The following is a 17609-nucleotide window of genomic DNA, read 5'->3' on the forward strand; positions in this document are numbered from 1 at the left end:
GATAGGAGTTATGAGCATCAAGGGTCAAGTAGCTGTGGCTACACCCCCAATGTTCAGCAGAACCCTGGGGCGTAGTGGACTTTTGGTTCATATGTAGGGGAGATTAAAGGTTTCAAATTAAAATGTTTGAATGAAAGTCTTAATAGCAAAAGAAAGAACCAGCAGCCTTCAAAATCGGGACATAGTTCCTTTAATCGCACAACTTGAACAACAATCTTCTAAAAATGACCTGACAGGCCATGTTTTGGCACACAGCACCTGCATCAGGAGTTGTAAAAGTTGTAGTATCTAAAAGTGTAGTAGCAAAACTTGCTCCTTTGCACATGTATTAGAGTAAAAAGTAGTCCCTTTATGCTTGAGTCAGTCAGTGAGTCAAGCATAAATAAAAGGCTTGACATAAAAAGTGATATGAAAAGGGTTAAGAACTGTGTATTCTACATGTCTCTAAGGCTTACCATCACGCTACAAAGAAAGTGCCGTGAAATGGGTTTGAGACTGCATTCATGTATTTATGCATTCTATTTCATAGCTGTTAATATTAGCCTTTTGCAATGCTGCAGCCGCAAAAAAAACACTATTTGTTGAATTACTGTCTAGACTCACTGACTAAATTGCTTTGATCACCGACTGGCTCGCTGTTCATAAAATGGTCCTGAACCAACAAAAACCACCAGCCTGGTGATTTATCAGTGGCCCTTCCATCCCTACCTCCACCTTATGGTACAAATATTTTACCAGTCAACTCATTCCAATACTTAGGGGTTATCCTAGACTCCCAACTTTCCTTTGCACAATATATTTCAACTGTCTGCAAAACTGGTTTCTTTAATTGTGTAGGTTGCATTCTGTTCATCAATACTTCAACCCCCAATCCTTTCACTCTCTTATACTGTCCCTTCTAATTTCTCTGCAAAACACAGCAATTCATCTTCTGTGTCATGCACGCTGTTTCATGCACTATTCACCTCTGTGAAAAAAAAACTAGCACTGGCATCCTGTCGAGCAAAAACTCTTGTTCAAACTTCTCATATTCATTTTCAGAACCTTCCAGATAGGTCTTCCTTGTTATCTTACGACTCTTACCATTGCCTATTACCCTGTTCGTACTTTATGTTCAATTAATGACCACCTGGGCCACAAAAGGCCAGCTTGGAATCAACATGCCACTGTGCGTTCTTTTTTGATGCCCCCTTCAATTGAAACTCTCTTTCGAAAGAAATTCAAGGTGAATCATCTTACGAAAAATGTAAAGTATCCTTAAAAACTAGGCTTTTTATGTTCGATCTTGGTATCATCTAGTCAGGCTTCTTTTTCTCTTTTTAGGAGTAGCTTATTCACCCCCCCAACACACACACACACTTACTTCCCCATACTTAGGTCCTGTCTCTATCTCTGACCTTAACTTGTATGGCTGACCTTTACCTTTCATATGTGAATATTGTAGTTTCTTCTGATTTTTTAACTTATGTAAACCATTTGATCTGCTAAGTTGGCAAAGCTGGTATAGCAAGTGCTAAATAAACTACAGGATCTATCGTAGTCAAAATTTGAATATCACCCAGACACAAAACAAATGACGATACGACCAGTATTTGCAAAAGTGCTGCCAAAGGAGCCAAAAAAAAAATAAAAAAAGACTAAAGTAGGACCCAGAATTTACCTCTGGAGAATACCATAAGTAGATGAATCAGAGGGGGAGACTGAATCCTGCCAAAAGTCCACATGTGATCATTGTGAAAAATAAGACAGTACAGTGTCCTGTAGCCTTATATCTTGTAGCCTAATATACCATGATCCACAAGATTCAAAACTGAAAATAAATCAACTGTTGTGCAAGATGTGAAAAAGAACAAACATAGTCTGAAATGTCTACATACGAATGCCAGAAGCCTAAGAAATAAAATGGGAGAGTTAGGAATATATTGTATTAAATGAAAAAATAGATATAATAGGCATTTCTGAGATCTGGTGGAAGGAGGATAACCAGTTGGACACTGTCATAATAGGGGACATAATGTACATAAAAGTATTGCCATACTGGGACAGACCAAAGGTGCATCAAGTCCAGCATCCTGTTTCCAAAAGTGGCCAATCCAGGTCACAAATACCTGGCAAGATCCCCAAAAAAGTACAAAACATTTTATGCTGCTTATCCCAGAAATATTTTCCCCAAGTCCAATTTAATAATGGTCTATGGACTTTTCCTTAAGGAAGCCGTCCAAACCTTTTTTAAACTCTAAGCTAACCACTTTTACCACATTTTCTGGCATTGAATTCCAGAGTTGAATTACACGTTGAGTGAAGAAACTTTTCGCCGATTCATTTTAAATTTACTACAAATTATATCACAGTGATAAGGGTTGACCAAATTGGTGGAGGGGTAGCTTTGTAAAGAGGGCCATGAATCAAACACACTAAAAATTCTACAGGACGCAGAACACATCTTGGAATCCCTATGGATTGAAATTCTATGTGTAAAGGGGAAGTGATAGGAGTATACTACCATCCACCTGGCCAGGATGAACAGACGGCTACAGAAATGTTATCAGAAATTAGAGAGGCTAACAAACTGGGCAACACAATAATAATGGGTGACTTCAATTACCCCGATACTGACTGGATAAATTTAACATCAGTGCATGCTAGAGAGGTGAAATTTCTTGATGGAATCAAGGACTACTTTATGGAGCAGTTGGTTCAGAAGCCAACAAGAGTAGGAACAATTCTAGACCTAGTCCTAGTGCAGCGAATTATCTGGTGCAGGAGGTAATGGTGCTGGGGTCCATTGATAACAGTAGTCATAATATGATCAAATCTGATATAAGCTCTGGAGTAAATACACAAGAGGAAATCCAATACGCTAGCATTTAACTTTCAAAAAAGGAGACTATGATAAAATGAGAAGAACGGTGGGAAAAAAAAAAAAAAAAACTTAGAGGAGTAGCTGCAAAGGTCAAAAATTTACATCAGTTGTGGAAGTTGTTCAAAAATACCATCCTGGAAGCCCAAGCCAAATATATTCCATATATTAAAAAAGGAGAACGGAAGACCAAATGATAGCCACCATGGTTAAAAAGTGAGGTGAAGAAAGCTATTAGAGCTAAAAGAAAATCCTTCAGAACACGGAAGAAGGAGCCGACTGAAAATAATAGGAAACTACATGAAGAATGGCAAATCAAATGCAAAGCGCTGATAAGGAAGGCAAAGAGGGACTTAGAAAAAAAAGATTGCAACGGAGGCAAAAATGTATAGTAAAAGTTTTTTTTTAGGGATGTTAAAAGCAAGAAGGCAGCAAAAGACTCTGCTGGACCTCTAGATGACCGAGGAGTAAAGAGAGCACTTAGGGAAGACAAGGCAATAGCGGAGAGATTAAATAAATTCTTTGCTTCAGTCTTCACCGAGGAAGGTGTGGGAGAGATACCATTGCCAGAAATGGTATTCAATGCTGACAAGTCAGAGAAACTGAATCAAATCTCTGTAAACCTGGAAGATGTAAAGGGGCAATTTGACAAATTGAAGAGTAGCAAATCGCCAGGACTGGATGGTATACATCACAGAGTTTGGATAGAATTGAAAAATGCAGTGATGGTAAATGGAATCCGCTCGAAGGAAAGGAAAGTGAGCAGTGGAGTTCCTCAGGGGTTGGTGCTGGGGCCTCTTCTGTTTAATATATTTGTGGGAGATATTGCTGAAAGGTTGGAAGGAAAGGTTTGCCTTTTTGCGGATGACACAAAAATAGACAATAGAGTGGATAACCTAGAGGGAGTTAAAAGAGAATGGGGCAAGAATTAAGAGAACAGAGGAGGATCGAATGAAAGATTTTATTCACGCTATCACGAGCACGATTGCACATTTAACAGTTACTCCGGAGGCATAACCACATCTCCATTTCCACCAGCACGAAGGAAGACCAGCCCTAAGATACAAAGGAAAGATACAAAATCATGAAAGCATAAGAAGGCAGGGAGGGCTATAGTGCTGTGATGTTGTTTGCAACATATTGCTAACAGCATCCTAGCCGGAATAATATGGCATTACTGAGCACTATCATATTATTAATATATTAATATCAGTATCAGAACACTGAGTAGAGAGAAGTTCACTATAAGAGCATAATAAAAAAGCAAAAAAAGAAAATAGGAAGTAAACGGGTTCTTCTAGCTTTAATAAGCAAGTTAAAAGTTAATGCCAAGAACTGCAGAATGATGCACTTGGGGTGCAGCAACCCAAAAGAGAGATACCAAATAGGAGGGGAGAGGTTAGTAAGCTCGACTCAGGAGAGAGACCTTGGGGTGTTGGTGTCTGACGATCTAAAGGTGAAGAAACAATGCGACAAGGAGACAGCTGTGGCCAGAAGAATGCTAGGCTGCATAGAGATGGGTATAACTAGCAGAAGAAAGGAGGTGTTGATGCCCCTGTACAAGTTGTTGGTAAAGCCACACTTGGAGTACTGTGTTCAGTTTTGGAGGCCGTATCTTGCTAAAGATATAAAAAGACTGGAAGCGGTGCAAAGAAAAGCTACAAAAATGGTATGGGAGACCTGAACATGGATACCTTGGAGGAAAGGAGAAACAGGGTTGACATGATACAGACGTTCAAATATTTGAAATGAACCTTTTTCGGACATGGGAAGACGGTAGAACATGAATTGAGGTTGAAGGGGAGCAGACTCAGAAGTAATTGTCAGGAAATATATTTTCACAGAGCGGGTGGAGGCTATGTGGAATGCCCTCCCGCGGGAGGTGGTGGAGTTTAAAATGGTAATGGAATTCAAACATGAATGGGATAAATACAAAGGAATCTGTTTAGAAGGAATGGATCCATGGAATCGTAGCAGAGACTGGGTGGCTACGCCAGTAATTGGGAAGTAAAATTGGTGCTGGGCATACTTCTACGGTCTACGCCCTGATCGTGACTGAATAGATATGGATGAGCTTGAGTGTAAATTTTAAGGGGCTTCGACGTTAGCTTCAGGACTTAGTAGAAGAACAGTGCTAGGCAGACTTCTATGGTCTGTGCCCTGAGAATGGCAAGGTCAAATCAAACTCAGGTATACATATAACGTATCACATACCATGTAAAATGAGTTTATCTTGTTGGGCAGACTGGATGGACCATACAAGTCTTTATCAGCCGTCATTTACTATGTTACTATGACATAGAGGAGGGTAAGGGGAAAACTTGGGGTAGCAGAGACTGAGCGGACTTCTGCTACACACCCCAAGACAGGACCCTGGGAACAGACTTAAGACCCACAGCAGTTCAGGGACCCAAAGGGGGGCCCCTATGCACCAAGTGGCTCCTCCGGAAGAAGGGAATCCAGCACTCACTCACAGGGCAGACAAAACCACTGGAATAGGCAAAAAGTCCCCACAGGCCCCCCTTCAGGTGGACCCAAAGGAGTAGGGAAGAGATAACCCACAGCCCACCAGGCTTCAATGGTGGCTGAAAACCCCTGCTACTGAAAACAGCTGCTGCAGAAAAAAGACAAAACAAAAAAAATCCAACCAGAGGGAAAAATAGCACCCTTCCCAACGAAAACATTAGGACCGTGAATCACATGCTTTGAGGAAAGAAGCGGCGGCAGCAGCAGCAACAATGACATCCCCCCCCCCCCCCCAGAAAGCAAGAAACAACCCCAAGTTGGCAGCTGAAGCTGCCATCTGCTGTGCACACTGCTGCATCTGCTGGTAGGCACCTCATTCATCCAGGTCGGAGGCAGATAATTCTTGCCAATCCCCGGCTCTCAGAGGGTGCTTAAAGCAGGGAAATCCCCTGAAACAGGCCAAATGATAATTTTTTTCGGGGGGGGGGGGGGGCTGGGGGCCGCAGGGGAGCCTGTGGGGATCACACCCAAACAGGGTGAAGAAGCATAAAGGTTGGAGGGTTGGGAACCCACACCCCTCAGGCAACGCCCTGCAGGACCGAGCCAATGCCTCACCCAGGGGCACTAAGGAGTATAACTAGGGGCTGTGGAGCCAAGCTCTACAGCTCAACCGGGTATATTTAAAGCTGTGAACCTGGGAACAACCATTAGGCTTAACCACACTGTGTGGGTGTAGCCAGCAGAACATGGATCTAGGCCAGGGACCATGGGAGCACCATTAGCTGAAGGTAGAGAAAAAAAATTGGATTGTTCCAGTGAATATCACAGCTGATGCTGGTGATGTCCCTGGCAGAATTTAGTTTTCTCTACCTCCACCTGCGGTTAGGAAAGGAAAACATCCAACGGCTCAGAATAGTGAAGCTGTAGCAAAAAGTGGCCTTAAAGTACCCTTACAAGAGTCCTTCACACACACTAAGGCCATTTTTACCATAGCAGTAAAAATGACCTTTTTGTATTTTTTGTACTAATATCTCTGTGCCAATGCTGACATTAGCATGCATCAATTATGTTTCAACATTTTTACTGATGACAAATCAGAAGAACAAATTCAACCATAATGAATGCCAAAAAATTACAAATAGCAATATGCTCACAAAGGACAGCCTACCTAAACTTTTACCTATTTAATCCCACCCCCACCCCTTCGTTTTGAAAATCTACAAAAGCCAAAATACTGCGAAACAGAACATAAATTCAAAATAGTACTTATCAGCAATCAATAGCAAAATGTTCCCCTCTAACCACCCCCTACCCATCCCAACTTAACCCCAAGTTCACAATGCATTGATCTCAATAAACAATGACATTAAATTACCTGCTGAAAAGTTGTTAGGCCCAAACCACTTCAACTCCTGTAATTTAACCCTAAACTGTAAGGGATATCACTACTCTTGGACCCCTCCCTACCCATTGCGATGATGTAAACCCCATCCCCACAGATCTACCCTCCCCCTCTAAGATGCAGTGCCCCACTACCACCCCCTCATGTTGACCTCAGTTCCCCAAGGAGAATTTGTTCAATATTTGACTACGCGCCCTTGGTAAAACCTTGTTCAAATAAGCCTCCCATATAACAAGGAACCTATGCTGCCCTCCAGGAGACAAATGCGCTCCCCGAGACTCCCAAACCATTAGTTTATGTAATTTATTCCTCCAGTACCAGAAGGAGGGAGGGTGATCCAAGATCCAGTGAATGAGAATGCACTTCCTCCCCAAGACACATGACTTACCCAGGAATAACTTTTCTCCCATTGTGCCCTCCCTCCACAGACATGGAGCACTAAACATTGATCTCTCAAATGTTAGAGAAATTACATGTCCCAACACTGAATGAAGAAACTGGGCTACTGCTGACCAAAACAATGCAATGCGCCTACATTTCCACATCCCATGAAAGAAAGATGCATCTGCTCTCGTACACTTTCTGCAACAAGGCCTTTCCATCACCCCCACATGGAAGGCCTGCCTCTGGGAGAAGTATGCCCTATGCACTGTATGAAAATGGCATTCCTGAAACTCTGCACTATGCACCACACTAAAGCCACTCTTAAGAGAAGTCAGTAACAACTGTGCTGATATTGTCCTACCCACCTCCTTGCTCCACCGATCAGCAACTTCTTGCAAATTCCTAACTGGACTCTTCCTGCTTAGCACTCTATGAAACCAAGATATCAAGATTAGGCCTAAGGCATCCCCTTCTAAGAATTCTCTCAACTGGCACCCAAACCTTGGGGACAGGCTACCCCCCGGCAGAGCGCGTACATAATGGGATAGCTGGCAATAAGCAAAAATCGATGCTGGGCCCTACGAGCATTGATTTAAAAAGTCTTGGGAAGGCAACAAGGACATGTCCTCCTTGACTAAACTTTCCAGCAAAGTTACCCCATTCTCTCTCAGTGATTGAAAAATTCTATTCTCCCCGCCCGGCATGAAGTACGCGTTCCCCTGCAAAGGCAGCCATACACTGCTGGACGGACACTGCTTCCACAATGGGAGCATGTCCCTCCATAGGATCCAGAGGGGCCTGAGTAAGATACTCCCACTAGTTTTCTCCAGCAATTTCCTCCTGAAAGTATGGAGCAAATAGTTCAGGTACCATGAATGAAAACAAGCCCTTTCCAGTGATACATCTGTATATGTTGTGGTACCCAATAATCAATCCCGCAGATGACGAAGCAAGCATGCTTGATTGTATTTACGAAGGTCAGGAAGTCCCAGCCCTCCTGATTTTTGTGCGCCTGTCATATAGTGCCAACTCATTTTTGGTTTCTGGCCCACCCAGCAAAATTTTACCATCATCCGCTGGAGTAACGCCAGATCGCGCCATAGTAAGCAAATAGGTAAAGTCTGTAACACACACAACCATCTCGAGAAAATCATTCGATAGAGATGTAACCTATCCAAAAAAGACAACGGGACAGCGGACCAAAGCAGCAACTGTTCCTTCGTCTCTCTGTAACATTAATCTCATACAGAAGCGCTGGATCCATCGACAGCTGTATGCCCAAATAGCGAAATGATTCCCGCACCCTCCTCAAAGGGAACGCACTCCCCCATGATTGTCGCAGTCTATCGGAACTTGCCAGCGTCTCCAACTTCATAAGATTAAGCTGAAACCCTGAGAAATTCCCATACTCTACCAAGCTTACCATGAGATGCGGCAACAAATACCGCAGCTCCGTAATGAACAGCAAGTCATCTGCGAACGCTGCTAATTTAAAGGTACGGTTCCCTATCTGCACCCCATGAATATCCGGGTTATTCTGGATCTCCCTCAAAAGAGGGTCCAGAGTTAAGATGAAGAGAAGCGGTGACAAGGGGCAACCATGTCGAGTCCCCCGTCTAATAGGGAACCAGTCTGACAATATTCCATTGGCACATACCTGTGCCCTTGGGTCTACATACAAGGTCCGCATCGCCTGAGCAAACCATCCCTCTATGCCGTACGCTTCCAGTACCCCAAAAAGAAACCCCCACATCATCCGGTCGAACGCCTTTTCTGCATCAAAGCTGATTAATAGAGCCTGGGCATTCTCCGAACCAACGGTCTCCAGAGCCACCAATATTCATCTCATGTTTTTCGCAATCACCCTCCCACAGGTGAACACCACCTGGAGCTTGGCCACCAACGATGGAAGAATTCGCGCCAACCTATTAGCCATGATCTTGGCCAAAATTTTTACCTCCGTATTAAGCAAAGAGATTGGGCGATATGAGTCCGGGCGATCAGATTAGCCTACCTGGCTTCTGAAGAACTACAATTTGAGCCGTATTGAGATGCAGAGGTAGCTGCTCCCGTTGAATAAGGCTATTAAAAACTTCCGCCAAAACTGGGCTTGTGTCCGACTGCAATATTTTATAAAACTCGTTGCAAAAGCCATCTGGACATGGGGCCTTACCCAAGGCACTCTAATTACCCACTCCACTTCTTCCACCATTATAGGTGCATTCAGCTGGACTAAATCCGGCTCTGAAACCTTGGGCAAATCCAAACTACATAAATACACCTCACTAGCCACAGGTGGCATTGGCTATGGCACGAAAAGCCTAGCAAAAAAAACTCCAATAGGACATTATTAATAGCCCCATCCTCGTGTTTCCTAACTCCATTTGAGTCCAACATCGTGGATATTTTATGATGCCCTGAGCTGCCATGCAAGAACTTAGCCAAAAATCTACCACTCTTATTCACAAACCGATAAAGCTGAAAGTTATAATATGCCCAGGACTTCTTCGCCTGTGCATGCAAGAGTTCATTCAGGGCTTGATGAGATTCTAATTGTGTTTTTATCCGCAAGGAGTCTTCTGCCCCATATTGTTTACAGAGAGATGTTACCCTACTTTCCAAACACAGCACCTCCCTGCATCTCGCTTTCCTCTGAAAACTGACATAGGATATGATTTCCTCTCGAAGGTCCGCCTTCGCCGCCTCCCAAAAAAGAGATGGGTCGGTCCTATGATTTTCATTAGAATCCCTATAAAGCTGCCACTTGGAAAGCAAGAATGGTAAAAAGTGGCTGTCTCTATAGAGAAAGGAAGGGAATCTCCAAGCACTTCCTGACGCCGAAGAACCTCCCCCTTGCATCCCCAACTCAACCCAAGCATGGTCACAGATCATTATAGTACCTATCCTAACATCCACCACCTGGGTTAAAAGCTCCCTTGAGAAAAGCAGATAATGTATTCTGGACATCGTGGAGTATACTCTAGATAAATGCGTATAATCTCTTTGCAATGGATTAAGGATCCTCCATACATCCACCAGGCCCAACGCAGAAACCAACAAATTCACGCCTCTTTCTGTCCTAGCCAACAACCTAGCCATCGGCCGACAACAATCCAGAGCAGGGTCCACCACGTCATTCAAGTCTCCCCCCACTAGTATCGGCGCATCTCCCAAGTCGAGAATCTTACGAATGACCCATACAAAAAGACTCTCTCAAAGACATGAGGAGCATAAAGACTGCACAACAAAAGGGGCTGGCGTTCCAGTATCACAGAGGCCAGAACAAACCTGCCTTCTGGGTCTACTAAAACCCACCTGGTCTCCATGTGCAGTCCCTTTCTGATCAGGATCACCACTCCACCCCTTCTACCCACTACTGGCGTATCAAAAGTTTCTCCTACCAACCATCTTTTTAGTTTTGCATGTTCTACCGCTGAGAGGTGAGTCTCTTGTAGGAAAGCAACGAAGGTCCTCCCTGTCATTAAGAGCCTTTAACAACTTTTGCCGTTTAATTGGGGAGTGTATACCACCAACATTCCAAGTAGAAAACTGCAATGTGGTCATTTCATCCTATACCAATACGTAGAAAAGGAAAGTAAATCCCATTAATGATAAGCCATGCCATTATCTGTACCGGTGAGATGTCCCAGCCTCCACCCCCCCCAGAATGTGAACCAACCAACCCCCACCCAAACCTAAGGCCCAAAATATTACATACTGAACTATTAGACGCTGCACCTTCCCACCCCAAATCCCAACCTTCAGGTTTCCCCTCTAAATCCACATCACCCTGAACCCTCCACATCCCAAAAGAATGAATTAAAAAGAAAACTTTACCAGGTGCACACTTACCGCCATCCATTTTATAAGCAGTAAGAGCTCAAAAACTGCACTGAGTAACGCAGAAATGCCCATTCTCCACCACACCCCCTCAAAAAAAATTGTTAGCACATGGTTAGTGCTAGCACATTTGGCAGTCACACAAGATGCCTGAGCACATCTTGCAGTATGACCTTGTGTTTGGCACATGTTAGCATCTAACACAGCTTGGTAAGAGCCCTTAGTTTGTTATGCAAAAGATCACTATCTTTTCTATTGTTGCATGGACTAAGTTCTTAGGGGTCCTTTTACTAAGCTGCGGTAAAAAGTGGCCTTAGTGTGCCCTTTTGAATGCCTTTCCCATGTGCTAAGGCCATTTTTACCACTGCCAGAAAATGGCCAATTTTCCTAGTTTTTGAATTAATGGCACCATGCTCATTTTGCCATTAGCACATGGCCATTAAAAAAATAAGAATGTGAGCACTTAACGTCACCTATTTTACAGGTGGTAAGGGCTCACGCACATCAGTTAGCGCACAGAAATGTAGATGGTAAAATTATGTATAATCATACCTGATAATTTTCTTTCCATTAATCATAGCTGATCAATCCATAGACTGGTGGGTTGTGTCCATCTACCAGCAGGTGGAGATAGAGAGCAAACTTTTGCCTCCCTATATGTGGTCATGTGCTGCCGGAAACTCCTCAGTATGTCGATATCAAAGCTCCATCCGCAGGACTCAGCACTTAGAGAATTACACCCACGAAGGGACACTCTGCCCAGCTCACCACCGCCGAAACGGGGGAGGGGAATTAACCCAGCTCATCCCCACACAAGTGGGGGAGGGGAATCCGTCCAGCTCATCCCCGCGGAGCGGGGGAGGGACACCACACCCGCCGATGCGGGGGGATCTGGCTTATCCTGCAACCGCAACCGCGGGAGGAGCTGACTGACCCTAACACCGCCGAAGCGGGAGGGGTACAAAGCTGCCCTACAGCCGCACGAAGCGGGAGGGAGTGCCGGCAGAATTTTAAGTCTCAATCCAGCCCCGTAAAACGGAGGGGAGAGGAATGCAGCAGCTCACTGTAACACAAACTCGTCTTAACTCTTGAAGAATCCAAGTGAAAAAACTTGAACACGAAGTCTTTCTGAAGTAACTGAAGACTAAACTTGAACCTGAAATGCAACCAGAATAAAAACAGTACAGATATCTGGGAGGGGCTATGGATTGATCAGCTATGATTAATGGAAAGAAAATTATCAGGTATGATTATACATAATTTTACCTTCCATATCATCAAGCTGATCAATCCATAGACTGGTGGGATGTACCGAAGCAGTACTCACCCAGGGCGGGACATTGAAATCCCTGACCTCAACACTGAAGCTCCAAACCGGGCCTCCGCCCGTGCAGCCACAGTCAAACGGTAATGCTTGGAGAATGTATGAGCCGAAGCCCAAGTTGCCGCCTTGCATATCTCTTCCAAGGAGACGGATCCGGCCTCTGCCATCGAGGCCGCCTGAGCTCTCGTGGAGTGAGCCTTCAGCTGGATAGGCGGCACCTTCCCCGCGGCCACATAAGCCGCTGCAATGGCTTCCTTGACCCATCTTGCCACTGTAGGCTTAGCAGCCTGCAGACCCTTACGAGGACCTGCAAACAGGACAAACAGATGATCCGATTTCCGGAAATCATTGGTCACTTCCAAGTATCTGATGATGACTCGTCTCACATCCAGATATTTAAGAGCAGAGTACTCCTCTGGGTAGTCCTCCCTACGAAAGGAAGGGAGACAGAGCTGCTGATTCACATGGAAGCGAGAAACAATCTTGGGCAGGAAGGAAGGCACTGTGCGAATAGTCACTCCTGCCTCAGTGAACTGCAGAAAAGGCTCTCGACATGAGAGCGCCTGGAGCTCGGAAACTCTTCTGCCTGAAGTGATAGCCACCAAAAAGACTGCTTTCAACGTCAGGTCTTTCAGAGATGCCCTCGACAAGGGTTAAAAAGGCGGCTTCTGCAATTCTCTTAGTACCAGGTTGAGATTCCACGCAGGCACCACTGAGTGCAGAGGAGGGCGCAGGTGATTAACTCCCTTGAGAAAGCGCACCACATCTGGCTGCGAAGCCAGGGAAGCACCCTTCAGGCGGCCCCTGAAGCAAGCCAGAGCCGCTACCTGGACTTTAAGGGAACTGAGCGACAGGCCTTTCTCCAGACCTTCTTGCAGGAACGCCAACACTGAAGCAATTGGAGCAGTGAAGGGAGAAAGAGAGCCTGCTTCACACCACGCTGCAAAGATACGCCAAACCCTGGCGTAAGCAGTAGAAGTAGAGCGCTTCCTCGCTCTCAGCATAGTGGCGATGACCTTGTCTGAGAAGCCCTTCTTCCTCAGACGCTGCCGCTCAATAGCCAGGCCGTAAGACCAAAGGGGGAGGGATCCTCCATCACCACGGGACCCTGATGTAACAGGCCCTGTTCCACTGGCAGTCGCAGAGGATCGTCCACTGAGAGCCTGATCAAGTCCGCATACCAGGGACGCCTGGGCCAATCCGGACCCACCAGGATTACCCTGCCGGGATGCTTTGCCACCCGGTCTAGCACCCTGCCCAACATGGGCCAGGGCGGGAACACATAGAGGAGCTCTTGTGTCGGCCACTGTTGGAGAAGAGCATCTACTCCCAGGGATCGAGGGTCCCGTCCTCTGCTGAAGAAGCGCGGCACTTGGCAATTGGCCGATGACGCCATCAGATCTAGGCTCGGCTGGCCCCAGCGCTTCGTGATGTCCAAGAACGCCTGAGCAGATAGCTGCCACTCTCCGGGCTCCAAGGTATGGCGACTGAGAAAGTCCGCCTTGACATTCATGACTCCGGCAATGTGGGCCGCTGAAAGCTGCTCCAGGTTCGCTTCCGCCCACTGGCAAAGATTCATAGCCTCCTTGGCTAGAGGGGCGCTCTTGGTACCTCCCTGGCGGTTGACATAGGCCACAGCCGTGGCATTGTCCGACAGTACCCGTACAGGCTTCAACACCAGTACCGGGATGAACTCCAAAAGCGCCAACCGAATGGCTCTGAGTTCCAGGAGGTTGATAGACCACTTTGCCTCTGCAGGAGACCAGAGCCCCTGCGCTGTCCTTCCCAAGCAGTGGGCTCCCCAGCCCGACAACGAGGCGTCTGTCGTGACGACAATCCACTCTGGGGTCACCAGAGGCATTCCCGCAGACAACTTGTCTGTCTGCATCCACCAGCTCAGCGCCTTGCGCACTGCTGGGTCCAAGGGAAGGCGCACAGCATAATCCTCCGACATCGGAGTCCAGCGCTGCAGCAAAGAGTGTTGAAGTGGTCTCATATGAGCCCTGGCCCAGGGCACAACTTCCATCGTGGCCGTCATAGAGCCCAACAGCTGCACATAGTCCCAAGCCCGAAGGGGAGAGGCTACTAGGAACTGGTCCACCTGAGCCTGAAGTTTGACAATCCGATTGTCTGGCAGGAACACTCTGCCCACTTGGGTGTCGAATCGAACTCCCAGGTACTCCAGGGACTGAGTCGGGCGCAGCTGGCTCTTCTCCCAGTTGATGATCCATCCCAGGGAGCTCAAAAGAGCAACTACCCGGTCCACAGCTTTGCCGCACTCTGCATAAGAGGGGGCTCGGATCAACCAGTCGTCCAGATAAGGATGGACTTGTACCCATTCCTTTCGTAGGAAGGCCGCGATGACCACCATTACTTTGGAAAAGGTCCGCGGAGCAGTAGCCAACCCGAAAGGGAGGGCTCTGAACTGGAAGTGTCGTCCCAGGACTGCAAAACGCAGAAAGCGTTGATGAGGAGGCCAGATGGGAATATGCAGGTACGCTTCCTTGATGTCCAAGGATGCCAGGAACTCTCCTGCCTTCACTGCCGCTATAACAGAGCGGAGAGTCTCCATGCGAAAATGCCGCACTTTCAAGGCCCGATTGACCCCTTTGAGGTCGAGGATAGGCCGGACAGAACCTCCTTTCTTTGGTACCACAAAGTAAATGGAGTAACGTCCCTTGCCAAGCTGACTTTCTGGCACCGGAACGACCGCGCCCAGGCGGATCAGATTGTCCAAGGTCTGCTGCACTGCCACAGCTTTGACCGGAGACTTGCAGGGAGAGAGTACAAACCCGTCTCTTAAGGGTCGGCAGAACTCTAGTTTGTAGCCGTCTCTGATGACTTCCAGCACCCACGCGTCTGAAGTTATTGTGGTCCACTCGCCCAGAAACGAGGACAGCCGTCCTCCAATCTGCACTGGGGCGTGGACCAAGACCCCGTCATTGGGTACGAGACCCTGGGGGAGGACCGGAGGGAGCACCTCCGGGACGGCGGTCTCTGCGAAAGGAATGCTGCTTGGGGGAGAAATTCCTCTTGAAGGAAGAGGGGGCAGAGGAACCCGACTTGCCCGGGCGGTACCGACGGGCGTCCTGCAACCGTCCTCTGGAGGTACCAGGACGAGTACTAGCCCGAGCCCTGACCTCTGGTAATTTCTTGCCCTTAGACGTGCCGAGATCGGTCACGATTTTGTCCAGCTCGACCCCAAAGAGCAGCTTGCCTTTAAAAGGCAACCTAGCCAGGCGGGATTTAGAGGCGTGGTCAGCAGACCAATGTTTCAGCCAAAGCCACCGCCGCGCAGAGATTGTCTGAGCCATGCCTTTCGCTGAGGCCCTCAAGACATCATACAGCAAGTCTGCCAAATAGGCTAGGCCCGATTCCAGGGCCGGCCAATCAGCCCTCAAGGAATGATCCGAGGGGGAAGCCCGCTGCACCATAGTCAGGCACGCCCTGGCCACATAGGAGCCGCAAACTGAGGCCTGCAAACTTAAAGCAGCCGCCTCAAAGGACGACCTTAAGGCCGCCTCCAATCTTCTGTCTTGGGCGTCCTTTAGGGCTGTGCCACCTTCCACCGGCAACGCCGTTTTCTTAGTCACCGCAGTGATTAAAGAATCCACGGTAGGCCACAGATAGGCCTCACGTTCACTCACAGCCAAAGGATAGAGGCGGGACATAGCCCTAGCCACTTTAAGGCTCGCTTCTGGGACATCCCATTGAGCCGAAATTAAGGTGTGCATGGCATCATGCACGTGGAAGGTTCTAGGCGGGCGCTTCGTCCCCAGCATAATGGCAGAGCCAACAGGGGCTGAGGGAGAGACGTCCTCCGGAGAGGAAATCTTCAAAGTGTCCATGGCCTGTAACAACAGGTTGGGCAAATCCTCTGGGCTAAAAAGCCGCGCTGCAGAGGGGTCATCCGCTCCATCCGAGCGGGGATCCGTCTCCTCCAAGGAATCCGCAAAGGACCGTTGGGAGACCTCAGACACGCTGCCCTCATCTACATCGGAGGAGACAAATTCCTCCAAGGCCTGGGAATCAACCCGAGGGCGTTTACCTCTGGGAACCTCAACCTCTTTACCAGACGAGGGAGCAGGGGCAGCGTTGTGCATGAGGAAGGCCTGATGCAGCAGCAAAACAAACTCGGGGGAGAAACCCCCCAGACTGTGCACTTCCGCAGCCTGGGCAACAGCCCTAGACGCACCCTCAACCGGCGCTCGCAATAGCGGGGGAGAGACATGCTGCGCATCCAAAATGGCGTCCGGCGCGAAACTCCGCGAAGGAGCCGCGCGGGAAGAACGGCTCTTAACTTTAGCCGCTTCTGTGCCGTCGCCCAAATTAAGGGCGTTCATGGCATTAATGTCTCCAACCTCAAGGGCGGCCCAAGAAGAAGCCGTCCGAGCCGCGTGGCCGGCCAAGATGGCGGAGGCGAGGAGCGGGGGATGGGCGTTTATGGCAGGAAAAACCGCCACGCCGGAGGAAGGACCGGGACATTCATCGGTCACGAAACTGTCACCCAACAAGGGCGAATCAGGCTTTAAGACCCCCGCATCCCCTCTAGAAGCGCTCAAGCGACCCGGGGAGCGACCCTTTGCGCCCTCGCCCTCCGACGCCATATGCCACGAGGAGAAGAATCGGGGAACCCCCTGCCAGCTATAAAAAGGTAAAAATTACCTGCTGTCCGCTCCGAGTTGTAACGACCTGGTGTCCCAGTGAGTAGCTGCAATAGACGCTTAAATAAACGTTGAAATAAACGCCTTTAAGGACGTTCAAAATTTTTTTTTTTTTTTAACGGAGCCAGCGGGAGGGGGGAGAAAAGGAGGGACCTGGCACCACCAGGTTTGCACTTGCTCAAAAGAGCCCTCAACCCCAGGCACTCAACAAAACCTAAAAATTAGGCTTGGAGGCCTAGCCAGAGCTGCTGCTGTGTGTGACCACCACCTGCTGAGATAGAGAACATACTGAGGAGTTTCCGGCAGCACATGACCACATATAGGGAGGCAAAAGTTTGCTCTCTATCTCCACCTGCTGGTAGATGGACACAACCCACCAGTCTATGGATTGATCAGCTTGATGATATGGAAATGCTGATTATTGCAGAAACGCCCTCTCTCTGCTACCCAGACATGCCCTCCTCCAAGAAAAATTTTAAAAATATATTTTTTAGCATGTAGTGTGTGTGTGTGTGCAGATCTACAACTTACCGCAGGACACGCAAGCACTTACTGCAGCTTAGTAAAAGGACCCCTCATTGTTTTACAATGGATTTGAAGATGGTTACAATATTTCCTAAAAAATCAAGGGCTACCTAGTTGAGAAGAAAGCAGGTTCTTCAACTTAAA

At 47.5% G+C, this 17609-nt stretch overlaps 1 protein-coding gene across 4 annotated transcripts in view; it reads right to left on the minus strand.

Moving 5' to 3' along the window:
• The window catches only part of KMT2C (lysine methyltransferase 2C), a 917733-nt gene that overhangs the window by 675227 nt on the left and 224897 nt on the right, over positions 1 to 17609 (minus strand). The gene's annotated exons all lie outside the window — the stretch shown is intronic.

This window comes from Microcaecilia unicolor, chromosome 1 (assembly GCF_901765095.1).
Source record: "Microcaecilia unicolor chromosome 1, aMicUni1.1, whole genome shotgun sequence".
Lineage (NCBI taxonomy): Eukaryota > Metazoa > Chordata > Amphibia > Gymnophiona > Siphonopidae > Microcaecilia > Microcaecilia unicolor.